At 43.3% G+C, this 13,856-nt stretch overlaps 1 protein-coding gene across 2 annotated transcripts in view; it reads left to right on the top strand.

Moving 5' to 3' along the window:
- Nucleotides 1–8,836: 8,836 nt before the first annotated feature.
- The window catches only part of LOC147027961 (caspase-8-like), an 85,885-nt gene continuing 80,865 nt past the window's right edge, over nt 8,837–13,856 (top strand). Inside the window, exon 1 of one of the 2 annotated variants that reach the window (XM_085877850.1) lies at nt 8,837–9,133. The gene's annotated coding sequence lies outside the window, so the exon portion shown is untranslated. Of the gene's footprint in view, nt 9,134–9,305; nt 9,354–13,856 lie in introns of those variants that run through there. The other variant, XM_085877851.1, reaches the window with a different exon arrangement.

The raw sequence follows: 13,856 nt of genomic DNA, 5'->3' as shown, positions 1-13,856 counted from the left end.
CATGTTTTTCAAGATGGCGTTGGTGGCCATCTTGGATTTAGAGGTCAGAATGATCCCTAAACTCTACAATAACCATTCCAGTGGATTTGTAATGCCAGAATTAGTGAAAAAGGACACCTCATTCGTCATTGTAGCTCATCTGATGCCAGAGATATTACATTTCATGTTTTTCAAGATGGCATTAGCAGCCATTTTGAATATTGGGCTCCAGCAGAGTTCGCCGTCATTTTTCAGAGGGGTATAGGAGCTAATTTTCCTTTAAAATGGTTCAGGTTGTCAAATCCATCGAGAGAAAAAGGTAGGAACAAAATGGTCACGGATTCCAAGAAAATGACCCTACTATTCTGTGGCACCTTTTGAAATGGTTCAGCTATTGTGTGCTGGTACTTTTGCCAAATTCTATGTTCCTGCCCTCATTAATGGGGTATTGCATTGGTGGGATAGCTATGCCCCCAGAAATGATGCAACCAAGCTGGTGCTACTTATGTGATATGGCAGGACTTCAAAACAGTTCAGTGTTGGCTAATGTCTACAAGTTGACAGGAATTTAATGTCAATGAGATTTCGACCTTTTTGGTCTTTAAAAAAAAAAATTTTAACACCAAAAATATGTGATGCCTTTCTTGTGGTGCACAGCACTGGAACTGCAGGCCATGGATGAAACCCTACATGCGTGGGAACGTGATGAGGGCTTCTCTTCAGCATCATCCAGCTTCAGCCAACAAGTCCCTGGTCTCATGACAAAGTCCCTTACCAAACAGCCAAACCATCGAAAGGGTCGTTTGACAAGCATCCGCTTCATCCCGGGTTCAGAGCACGGCAGAACTGACTGGGAGGGGCTTTCTACAGAACTGAATCACCATCTTTCTCCATTGTCTGCTGTGGAACCTTGTCGTCGCTCGCCTGGGAGGACGGCCAGCGAACCAGGCAAGCCTTCAAGCGTACGATCGGCTAGCCGGCCTTCTCCAACACGCTCCGCTACAGAGCCCAGTCGGACGTCCGAATATGAACAGAGCCTTGTTTTGAACCAGTCCCAGAACCGGTTCGGCGTCAGAAAGTCTCTGCCCCGTACCGGTACTTCAAGCCTGATTCGTCCTTCTGTTGTGACCTTCAGTCACTCACTTGAGCAAGTGAGTGAGGGTGCTGCCGTTGCCTCAACCTTTTGCCGATCATTCGGCAGCCTGCATGACGACACACTTGCAACATCGTTCCGGGATGGTGCTGCTCCTGCTTCACCTCGAATGGGCATTTCTGCAGGACCACGTGGCATCAAGACTCAGCTTCCAACGTTCAATGTCCAGCTTATTACTGAGGTTTGAAGGCAGCACCAGCTTGGCATGTCAAGGGTGCACTTGTTTCAGTGTTGTTTAATAAAGAGACTTGAGGACCATACTTCTTGGACCTGTTGGGATAGGGAAGATATTTACAGGCGACACACGAGGTACTATTTGGGGGCAATTATAAACCATATGCCTCGTGTTTGCTTAATGGCTAGGGTGGTGGGCTTGGGATTCTAGGATCCTGAGTTCAAATCCTGCTCAGCTGTTGAATTAATACCAGGTGGGGTTAACTCTGCCTGTCATCCTTCCAAGGTCGTCAAAATGAGTGCCAGCTTGAAGGTATCCTGTGTTGGAGTGGCGACCCATCCAGGATTGTGCTCAATAGCCAAGGAGACTGCTAAAGCAGCACCAACGCTCTGCACAAAGTGTGGTCCCAATGGATGGATGGTTTCCCAATGGAGCTGTGTTTCCACAGCTTTTTCACAGTAATTGTTGATGAAATTATACCAATTGTTGTTCGCTGGGGTTTGATTGAGAAGATGCTTCTCATTGAATTGAAACAATTTGATAGGCAATTATAGTCTTGCTGGCAACTGTTTGTATTGGGTGGATCGAGTTTGTTTTTTTAACTTTTCGTTTGGAAGAGTAATTGTGCTGGTTAATTTATCAGCTACAACAGATGCCGTTGAGTGCTGGCAGTAGTGTGTGCTTTGCGATGCCTGTTGATCAGGTGCCTGCCGTCCAAAGGCGACAAATGTAGCCAGAGAAATGTTGTTTCAGGTGACTATATATATATATATATATATATATATATATATATATATATATATATATATATATATATATATATATAATTTTTTTTTTTTTAACGTGATTGATATTGACAGAAGTCGACAATAAAATTGTACCAGGGTGATGTTCATAACACACTAAGCTGTGAACCAGTGGAAAAGCCAAAGGATACAGTAAGCATCTCTGCACAGTTGATATCATTACATGTACAGCTCGGTTTTCCTAATGGTCTGTGAGGGTGTAACTTGTCGAAACGACCCTCCTAGATTAGGCTTGCCACCAGCAAAGATGTTTCATTTTCAAACTAATGATATGAGTTCCCTTACAAGGAACTTAAATGCAGGAAGAAGCCATTAAGCCCATCAAGCCTGGACTATGTTTGTTAATCCTTTTGAAATGCTGATCATCAAGCAAGTACTTTGAATTCTTAATACTGTACAAGGAACACTTGATGTAACTACTTCTCTGCCTTTCTCAGTCACATCAGTACTGCACATTGAAGGCTTTTTACCTTGCCTGGTCTTTCTGTGGTCTTGTACAGTCATCATGAGCGAATGCAATTCTGAATTTGGTCAGCTGGTTACATTGTCTGTGCGGCTGTGTTATTGATTCAGTTCCCCTTAAATTCCTCCTCCCCCTGCACATCGGGGGGAGGGGGGGAGGAGAATTTGAGATTTGGTCAGGATGCCAGTGGTAACTCGCATGTCCTTCACGCAGTACACCCATGGGATATTTAATATCAATCATGAGTGCGAGTAGATGGTACACCTGGCTTAACATCCACTTCCATGGACGGTGCACTCCTTGATTTAAGCTCCTGCCTTCTCATATAGGATAACACTTACACTGTGCTGCATTATTATCACCCTGAAGGGGTTGTGAAACTATTGTAACACCCATATTTGTCTGTCTGTCTGTGTGTGTCCACATCTATATATTTTTTCTTCAATTTTTTTTCTCCCTAAAACCGCTTATCTGATCGATGCGAAACTTTAAACAAAGGAGAGACTCCCAATGGTAATATTTCATTGATAACTCTTGCCATCATAGGTCACATGGTATGGCTGCCATATTGGATGAAAGGAAAAAAAGTTGGACATATTTCTATCTGAAACTGCTCAACGAAAAAGAAAAAAAAATTGGCATGTCAACTCCCCATGGGGTATATAGGGTGATAATGTCATCAGTGAAGTGGTATTCCGGCCATAATTGGTTGAATCAAAATCCTTATCTAAAAAATCAAACTTCATATATCTTATCTACAGCCTGATGTGAGTGAATAATTTAATTTATTTTGTCATCAGTCACTTTGTCTGGCAGCCATATTGGATTGAAAAATAAAAATGTAAGATCTTCTTCAGAACCGCTTAATAGATCTACGCGAAATTTCAAACCAGGTCAACCAAAAAATGATCGATTAGCCATGGGGAATATTGAAATTTTTTTCATACTTATCTTCATTGACGCAATTTAGCCTTAATGTGTACAAAAGTGGTTGTTAAATATGCTAATCTATACTAACTAGTACGTGCGTGGCCGTAGGTGCAAAAAAAAACAACTTTCAAACCATGTGCCAGAAACAACAACCACACAGGCCGTTCCTTTGCTCTCGCGTGCCCGTACGTGCGTGGCCGTATGTGCAAAAAAAAAAAAAAAGAAGAATTGTGATGTCATAGCACCATGTCCTGTCATTGGTTTGGTAAATAAATGGCCATAACTTGGGAACCACTTGGGAAACAGCTGAAACGGATGAAGAAGAACGATATCAAACCTTGAAAAGGCACATACTCTGGTCCCCAGCGTCAATTGTGACGCCATAATCAAATGAAGAAGAAGAATTGTGATGTCATAGCACCGTGTCCTGTCATTGGTTTGGTAAATAAATGGCCATAACTTGGGAAACAGCTGAAACGGATGAAGAATGATATCAAACCTTGAAAAGGCACACACTTAGGCCCCCAGCATCAATTGTGACGTCATAATCAAACGAAGAAGAATTGTGACGTCATAGCACCGTGTCCTGTCATTGGTTTGGGAAATTAATGGCCATAACTTGGGAACCACTTGTCCAATTAATATCAAACCTTGAAAAGGCACATCCACAGGGCCCCAACAATATACCTGGCAAGTTTCAATTAGATCAGACCACTGGTTGTCAAGAAACAGCAGTCACACACACACACACACACACCCACACACACACACACACACACACACACACACACACACACACACACACACACACACACACACACACACACACACACACACACACACACACACACACACACACACACACACACACACACACACACACACACACACACACACACACACACACACACACACACACACACACACACACACACACACACACACACACACACACACACACACACACACACACACACACACACACACACACACACACACACACACACACACACACACACACACACACACACACACACACACACACACACACACACACACACACACACACACACACACACACACACACACACAAACACACACAAACACACACACATTGCTGGAATTATAGATAGATAAAAGGGTGTGAGTGTGTCCTCCATAACTCCAAAACCTAGCAGCCTGAAACTTTGCAGGCATACTAAGAAAACTCCAAGGAAGTCCAAGAGTGAAGTTTGGGTTAATTAAAACACCCCTTTTGAAGATGATTAACGGCCTTATTTAATTATATCCTTCATCAGGCAATTTTCTGCCACCTCGCTGTCGGGGGTCTGAAGGCGTTTCCTGGGTAACCTCGCTGTGTGGTCTGAAGCTGCCATGTTTTTTGACTTGCTCAACCTCATCTTGACTTGGAAGTTGCCGTTTAACAAAGCTATGAATCGCTGGGTCCGTTGCAATGCTCATAAACACCCGGAGACGTCAGCGTTTATCGTTTTATTTCATTTCCGCACATGCGATCGCCACGAGTATCTCTTAAACTAAGAAGAATTACAAAATTTAAGCTCCAGAATCGATCCTACAAACAGTCCCGACTCCTAGACAAGTGTTCATTTGTCAAATTTGGACACCTGCGGTGCTGTGCGGTGTCTCATCCACTGAAAATGTGCAATTTTATTTTCACATGACATTGCTTTGTTGAACCTTTTTGTGCGATCCCCATATGTAATCCACCTCTCACTTCGACATCGATACATATGCAAGAAATAATAAGGTCCGTGCGACCAGGTGTTCGCCATGTTTGTTCTTGCTGTGAAGGCAAAGAGTGTAGATTGACATTTTTGTTCTGTGGCTTGGTACATTTTTAAAATTGAATTTCACTAATTACCCACTTTAAATCCTCTTTCAAAGAACACTGTTTCATGGTATATCTTTGTCGTTTTTACTTACTTGATGCGTGTGTACATTTACACATGTGTGTATGTACATAAACTATTACTCCAATGGCATTTGGCACCGGTGTGTGTGTGTGTGTGTGTGTGTGTGTGTGTGTGTGTGTGTGTGTGTGTGTGTGTGTGTGTGTGTGTGTGTGTGTTCGTGCATGTGTGTGCGTGCACGTTGCTGTTGCCTGCTATCTCCACATGTGGGTGGGTTTCAGGAGGTGAAACTGAGACCTACCAGGTGTGTGTGCATGCACGTGCGTTGTCGTTGTTGACTAGTATCTTCATATATGCGAGTTTCAGAATGTGAAATTGAGTCCTCCCAGGGTAGGCTCAAAGTATCCACTTTTATTTCAGTTAAAGGGCTCACGATTCATGGACCAAGCTGTGAAGTTTTCTCTTCTCAAAGTTTTGTTTCGAGGGCTCTCCTCGGGATCGTCACTGAGCCCTGGACAGATTCCAACTGCAGTTCATTTGTAGTAATATTCCTTGGGATGGTTTTTAATATATCTCTGAGGTTCTTTGTCATCATTTCCAGAGCTCCAACTATCACTGGTACAACTTTGGCATTGTTCAGCTTCCAGGATCTTTTCACTTCATTCTTGAGGTCTTGGTATTTGGTCATTTTATTGATTTCTGCATCGTTTAGTCCAAAATCACTGGTATTAACACCTCCCGTACCAATGCCTTCTCTCTTCCTTTTTTTGTACCTAAGTATGATGTCTGGTCGCAACGCTTTGTTTGCGATGTTCACGCTTGATGGGATCATTCAGTCGTACGTGAGCGGTACTTCCATGTTTTCAGTCCATGCTTTTGGTTAATGTTCCTTCAAATTTTCTCGGACTGGAATATCAAAGTTTTTACAGATGTGCCAGTGGTTAACATTGCAAACTCTGTTGTCATGTGTACAGCTGTTCTGACACTTTTTTTTTTCGTGTTTGGTCATCAAGCGTCACATATCACTCTCTTTGCTAACTCCAACTCCACCCCTCACCTATGTCTTTTATTTTTTTCCTCCTCCCCCCACACTCTGTCTGTCCCCTCACTCCCCCCACTGAATAAAATGCATATCTCTCTCTCTCTCTCTCTCTCTCTCTCTCTCTCTCTCTCTCTCTCTCTCTCTCTCTCTCTCTCTCTCTCTCTCTCTCTCTCTCTCTCTCTCTCTCTCCTTCTCTCCTTCTCTCTCTCTCTCCTTCTCTCTCTCTCTCTCTCTTTCTCTCCTTCTCTCCTTCTCTCCTTCTCTCCTTCTCTCCTTCTCTCCTTCTCTCCTTCTCTCCTTCTCTCCTTCTCTCCTTCTCTCCTTCTCTCCTTCTCTCCTTCTCTCCTTCTCTCCTTCTCTCCTTCTCTCCTTCTCTCCTTCTCTCCTTCTCTCTCTCTCTCTCTTTCTTTCTTTCTTTCTTTCTTTCTTTCTTTCTTTCTTTCTTTCTTTCTTTCTTTCTTTCTTTCTTTCTTTCTTTCTTTCTTTCTCTCTCTCTCTTTCTCTCTCTCCTTTCTTTCTTTCTTTCTTTCTTTCTTTCTTTCTTTCTTTCTTTTTCTCTCTCTCTCTCTCTCATATTCTCCACCCCCCTCCCATTCACACCACCGTCAGCGAAGTTACTGGTTGTATTGTTGCGTTACAACGGCCACGCCAGTGGCCTTGCTAATTTCCCCCAGCATGCGACACGCTCAGTCAATGAAGTGGGGGGGAATTAGGGAAGCACATAAGAACATAATTAAACCGAATAAAGCAAGGCAATAATATACAGCGAGAAAGCACTTATACAATTCACTACTTACTGACTGGTGCCACAAACACACATACGCACACACCCAAAAATGGTCGGACCAGGTGGTCTTTATTGACCTACACTTCGATTTCGAGTGCGGTTATGATTTACATCGTTGAGTGGCAGCCTATTAATTATATTATATCATAACCGCACTAGAAATGGAAGTGTCAACATCACCGTCATACCGAAGAAAAAAAACAAAAAACATGAGTCTGGAACACTGACGCTAACCATTACGTCGACGTGTTTCGACTTATGAGTAACTTACAAGTAACGTGTGTCAACGATCGCGTAACGTGCCTACAACTTATGGCCAAGCGTATGCGGAACGTGTGAGTCATACGCTGGCATACATCGAAAAATTTCAAGCATGGAAAATTTGTCTATACTAACACCTCAGCGTACTACGACGTATGCCAGCGTACTTAGAAAAAAAGTCAGCGTACGACGACGTATGCCAACGTGCTCTTAACGTATACAAACTTACCCATAACTTATTCGACGTGTGCCAGCGTTTTAGCCAAATTTTGCATAGGTCAGGCATACGCTGGATAAATTGTCAAGGTGTGACAGGGCCTAAAGGAATGCAAGAGATGATGCCGAGCTACCACTCCTTCCTGACATCACCGCACCACCAGCGAAAAAACACATCAGCACACGTGCAGGTCGGCCGGGATGCCGGAAATCACAGATCTCCAATCTGGACTCAACATTATGCGATGATGTCATGTAAAGTCCTTTGAGAAGAAGAAAATGAAGCTAATTTAAACTGTTGCCATGTTTGTGACTACTTGTTTTATGGTTAATCCAGGCTGGGGAAATTACTACATTTCAACTTCTAGTTAATTGATATTATTGTTGTGCACTGAGTTACAGTATGATGCATGTGGTTGAAGAAAAGGGGGGAGGGGGGATATGTGGTGTTGTGCATGGACTGGATGCTTGAGGGGGCGATGATGATGATGCAGAAGCTCCGAGTGAGAGGTCAGGAAGTGTGCAGGTGCAAGGCTTGTGACGCCTCGATTGTTCGTTTGAATAAAACCGTTGGAGAATATCGGATAATTTTCGGATTCCTCATTGTTGGAGCACTTTATGACGCAACAACGGGTCAAGTGATTAATCAACGTGTGTCCCGTGTGTGTCCATTCATCAATTCATCAACGTGTGTCCATTCATCAATGGACGTTAAACGAGAGTCCCGTCTGCTTGGTGTCCTTCACGAAGAGTAGGCGAGCTATCTCCGGCACCGTGAACAAATTACAAATTCCCACTCGGACTTCCAAGTAGCAGACGGTCTGCTCTTCTTAACGGTTCTTTTGTCACCGTTGTGGAGCGTGTTGATCGACGCTACAACTGAATGACCAGGTAGTTTACCTGACTTATGACGACAACATTCTTCGGTTGCGAAAGACAACCAAGCACCACCAATTTCACCTTCCCCCATTCACCAAAGGTCAATAATCTCCAGTTTTTTGGGGGAATAAACATCGTCATGAACACGTGTTCAGGAACAAGACGTAAACGAGTCCCCGGGACCGTGTGACGTGGAAAGCGAGTTTTTCATTGAAGTGAAGAAGAAGATGAACATCGCCTCCATTTGAAGTGGATCTCGTTTACGTCTACATTTACGTCGTTTACGTTTACGTCAGGAAATGACGTCACATGACAAGCGCTGGAAAGTCCCTGGAATCCCGTGACGTATGACCAAGTTTTTGGTTTTTTTTTCCACCAAGCGAAACAGAACGAATCCTTTTTACATTTTAACTTTATTTTGTCGACACGGAAAATAACTGCTGATAAATATTCATCTTGTTTTAAAAAACAAACAAACAAGGAGCTCAACGTATCCTGGACTAAGGAAGTGAGATTTTTCCAGGATTAAAAGGTGCTTGCTGTGGAGGACGGTGTCCTGTTCCCGTTTGGGGTAAGTGTTCGATTCGAGGCGCTTGTTCGTACAATGTTACTCAAGTACAATGATTATTGTGAAAAAACGTTTTCTATCGATAAGAATTGGAAATTAAATAATTTATTCGGACACACATGATTGCTCGCCTTCATTTAAATCTCCTTTTCCAGTGTTTCAGGGAGTTCAGTTTGTGCGTGCCTGTTCCTCGTCCGTTCGAGATCGGGTACCGCTGGGAAATGTATGTCCGTGAGAAGGCCCCGGGTGCCGCCCTCCTTATCTCCGTTTGCCCCGGGGAGCACGTGAGGTGCCCCGCCTCCCCATCCCCGTTTGCCCCGGGGGGCACGTGAGTTGCCCCGCCTCCCCATCCCCGTTTGCCCCGGGGCATGTCGGATGCCCCGCCTCCCCATCCCCGTTTCCCCCGGGGGGCACGTGAGTTGCCCCGCCACCCCATCCCCGTTTGCCCCAGAGGGAACATCGGGTGCCCCGCCTCCCCATCCCGGTTTGCCCCGGGGGGCACGTGAGGTGTCCCGCACCCCCATCCCCGTTTGTCCCAGGGGGCACATCGGGTGTCCCGCCTTCCCCATCGTTTCCCCTAGGGGGAACGTGAGGTGCCCCGCCTTCCCCATCCCCATTTCCCCTGGGGGGGGGGCACATGAGGTGTCCCGCCTTCCGTCCTTCCCCTCCCCGTTTTCACTTCCCAAAACAGGAATGATGATGATGATTATTACTCGCAAATACAACCCTTCGTTTCGTTGACGAGGTATGCAAGCGAGGGGGGAGGGAGGGGGAGTGGAGGCAGAGAGAGGGGGGGGGGGGAGAGGCAGAAAAAAGATGAAAAAGAGTGGAGGTGGTGTTGGCAAAGAGAGTGATATGTTATGCTTCATGACTGAACACAAATTTAAAGAAAAAAATCATGTCAGAATATCTGTACACACAACGACACAACAGAGTTTGTAATGTTAACCACAAGCACATTTGTAAAAACTTTGATATTCCACTTCAAGAAAATGTCAGAATATAAACCAAAAGCATGGACTGAAAACATGGAAGTACCGCTCAAGTACGACCTAATGATCCCATCAAGCATGAACATCGAAAACAAAGCGTTGCGACCAGATATCATACTTAGGAATAAAAAAAGAGAAGATGGCATTGCTAAAGGCCCTGTCACACCTTGATGATTTAGCCAGCGTATGCCGACGTATGAAAAATTTGTCTAAAATGCTGGCACACGTCGAATCCGTTATGGGTAAGTTTTGTATGCGTTAAGAGCCCGCTGGCATACGTCGTAGTACGCCAAGCACGTCGACAAATTTTAAGCATGCTCAAAATTTTTCGACGTATGCCAGCGTATGACTCACACGTTCCGAATATGCTGGCCATAAGTTGAAGGCACGTTATGCGATCGTCGACACACGTTACTTGTAATTTACTCATAAGTCGAAATGCATCGAGGTAATGTTTAGCATACCCAAAACTTATTTCTAACCTTTGAGTAACGTGCTTTGAACCTATGTGTAAGTATCTCCAACTCACATTGACGTATGCAGACGTATTTGATTGACGTCTTCCGGATGACCACAGAACTTGCTGAACATGTTTCTAACTTACAGCGACCATATTAAATGGAGTGTTGGCAGCGTTTACAGGAATTGATATATAAAAATGGGCTTCACAGGAGGAACCCGTCAGTGTTTCAGACTCCATGGTGAGTACATGTGCATGTCAGTAGTATCAGTAGTAGTAGTAGTAGTAGTAGTAGTAGTAGTAGTAGGTGAGCGTTTCATGAGAAGTAGTAGTAGTAGTAGGTGAGTGTGATGGGGAGGGTGTGGGTGATGATGGATTCTCCTTGCGTCCGTGTCCACGGCCACGGCCAGGAGACTTCTTTGCAGCATTCTTCGAAGTTTTCTTTGGCATTTTTTATTAGGGTATCCAGTCAAATGGACTGGATAACCTATTGTTTTTCTTCTGTTTATTATTAGGGTACCCTGTCAGTACAGGGTACCCTATTGTTTTTCTTATGTTTATTTATTAGGGTACCCTGTGAGTACAGGGTACCCTATTGTTTTTCTTATGTTTATTATTTATTAGGGTACCCTGTGAGTACAGGGTACCCTATTGTTTTTCTTCTGTTTATTATTACGCATTATTATTATTATTCTTCCGCCGGCATTTTGCACCCTTTTTCGCTTTAAAAATCATTTTCTCTGGAACACTAAGTCCGATCGACAGGAAATTTTCACCATAGTATGTATCTTTTTTGATAGCACAATCACGTTATAATTATGACGTCATTGGTCACGTGGTACGGTCGCCATCTTGAAAAAAGCGATAAACTTTGGACATCTGTATCTCGGAAACCGTGCAATGGAAAAAATTTTCGTTTGATACATTTTACTAAGCTCCCTATGGGGAACACGTGTGATTTTTCGTGACGTCATAGGTGAAGCGATATACCGGTGAAAATTCGTCAAGTAGAACGCCATATGGGAAAAATCTGAAAAATTCTGAGCATCATCTACGCCAAAAATCACTGACGAAAAATGTTTTTTGACGTCATCGATGACGTAATTCGGCCGCCATCTTGTTTTTTAGTGTTTTTTTTTTTAAAATTCTTCTTCTCCAGAACGGCTATGAATATTAAGACGAAACTTTACACGCACATTCCCCTTGAGGTCCTCTTTCAAGTTTGTTAATTTGTTGTTGATACGTCACATGGTTTGGCGGCCATCTTGAAAAAAACCCTAAAACCTTCAAACATCTTCTTCTCCAGAAGCGCTGGTCCAATGAAGGCGCGATTTCAGAACTATATTCGTGACATGTATGCGATGCAAGTTTGTTAATTTCAAAGTGATAGGTCACATGGTTTGGCCGCCATGTTGGATTTAAGAAAAATATTAAATAAAGTTTTCTCTGGTATTTCATAAGCCATCGAAGCGAAAATTTGCAAGTGCCTTCCTCGCTCAAGTCTGCATACATGGTAAAAATTTTTACCTCAGAAGTCACATGGTTTTGGCGGCCATCTTGGATAGAAAAATAGACTTTATCCGATTTACACAAAACTTCACACACTTGTTCGGGTCGACGATGGAAAGCAGAATTTAAATTCATGATATCCTCGGTCACAAGGTTCGGCAGCCATCTTGGATTGAAAATGAATAAATTTTAAAAATCTTCTTCTCCAGAAGGGCAAGACAGATGAAGACGAAACTTCACAGATATATTCCCCATGAGGTCCTTTCTCAAGTTTGTTAATTTGTTTTTGATCGGTCACATGGTTTGGCGGCCATCTTGAAAAAACCCGAAAACCTTCAAACATCTTCTTCTCCAGAAGCGTTGGCCCAATGAAGGGGAGATTTCAGAACTATATTCGGGACAGGAAGGCGATATAAGTTTGTTAATTTCGAATTGATAAGTCACATGGTTTGGCCGCCATCTTGGATTTCAGAAAAATATTAAATAATGTTTTCTCTGGAACCGCTTAACCAAACGAATCGAAAATTTGTAATTATCATCTAGCAGGCAGTATGCACGCTTGGTAAAAATTATGATGTCACACGTCACATGGTTTGGCGGCCATCTTGGATTGAAAAACGCACCTTTACCGATTAACACGAAACTTCACGTACGTGTTCCAATACCCAGTTGGAAGCAGAATATACATTTCTGATGTCATAGGTCACATGGTTCGTCAGCCATCTTGGATTGAAAAACAATATCTTCAAACGTCTTTTTCTCTGAAACGGCTGAACAGATCCAGGCGAAACTCCACCACTATGACCGCCTCTCCATGACGAATAAAAGTTCCCACCCCCTTTTGAGGTACGATGCAACGTTTGGCAGCCATATTGGATTGAAGGAAAAATATTAATTAATGTTTACTCTGGAACTACTGCATCAATAAATGTGAAACATCAAGTTTATGGTGGAACGCTCATGCGGAATGAGGGTTTGAAATTTCAACGCGATCGGGCCCAGGGTTTGGCAGCCATGTTGGTTTTAAGAAAAATATTAAATAATGTTTTCTCTGGAACTGCTTAACCTGGAGAAGCGAAAATTTGCAGTTATCATCCACCATCGTGTTTGCACACGTGGTGCAAATTATGACATCACAAGTCACATGGTTTGGCCGCCATCTTGGATTGAAGGATAAATATTAATTAATGTTTACTCTGGAACCGCTGCCTCTATATATGCGAAACTTCAGATTTATAATTCAGGTGACATGCGAAATAAAAGTTTAAAATTTCAACCTGATCGGTCACGCGGTTTGGGAGCCAGAATTATTTAATTATTTGAATCTGGAAGCCAGTAATAACGAAATTGAATGCTTTGTGCTGCCCGGTTCGTAACTCATCTGTTCCGTGCCGTCTCGAAGCAGGCCTGTGTTTGTATCACTATTAAATAATGTTTTCTCTGGCACCGCTTATCCTTTCAATGCCAAACTTTGCGACTGTCATCTGCAGAAAGTCCCATGTTGTATCAAAGGCGGACGGACTGGGTACCCGGTCATCACTGCCAGCAGTTATAAAGTGGCAGTTCTAGTTATTATTATTATTTTTCCGCCGGCATTTTGCGGCCTGTTTTCACTTTAAAAATCATTTTCTCAGGAACGCAAAGTCCGATCGACACGAAATTTTCACCGTAGTATGTATCTTTTTTGATAGCACAATCACGTTATAATTATGACGTCATTGGTCACGTGGTGCGGGCGCCATCTTGAAAAAAACGATAAACTTTG

This window comes from Eptatretus burgeri, chromosome 4 (assembly GCF_056783735.1).
Source record: "Eptatretus burgeri isolate ZD-2024b chromosome 4, Ebu_testis_v1, whole genome shotgun sequence".
Lineage (NCBI taxonomy): Eukaryota > Metazoa > Chordata > Myxini > Myxiniformes > Myxinidae > Eptatretus > Eptatretus burgeri.
The sequence above is the reverse complement of the archived record's forward strand: the minus strand, read 5'-3'. Positions and strand labels throughout refer to the sequence as shown.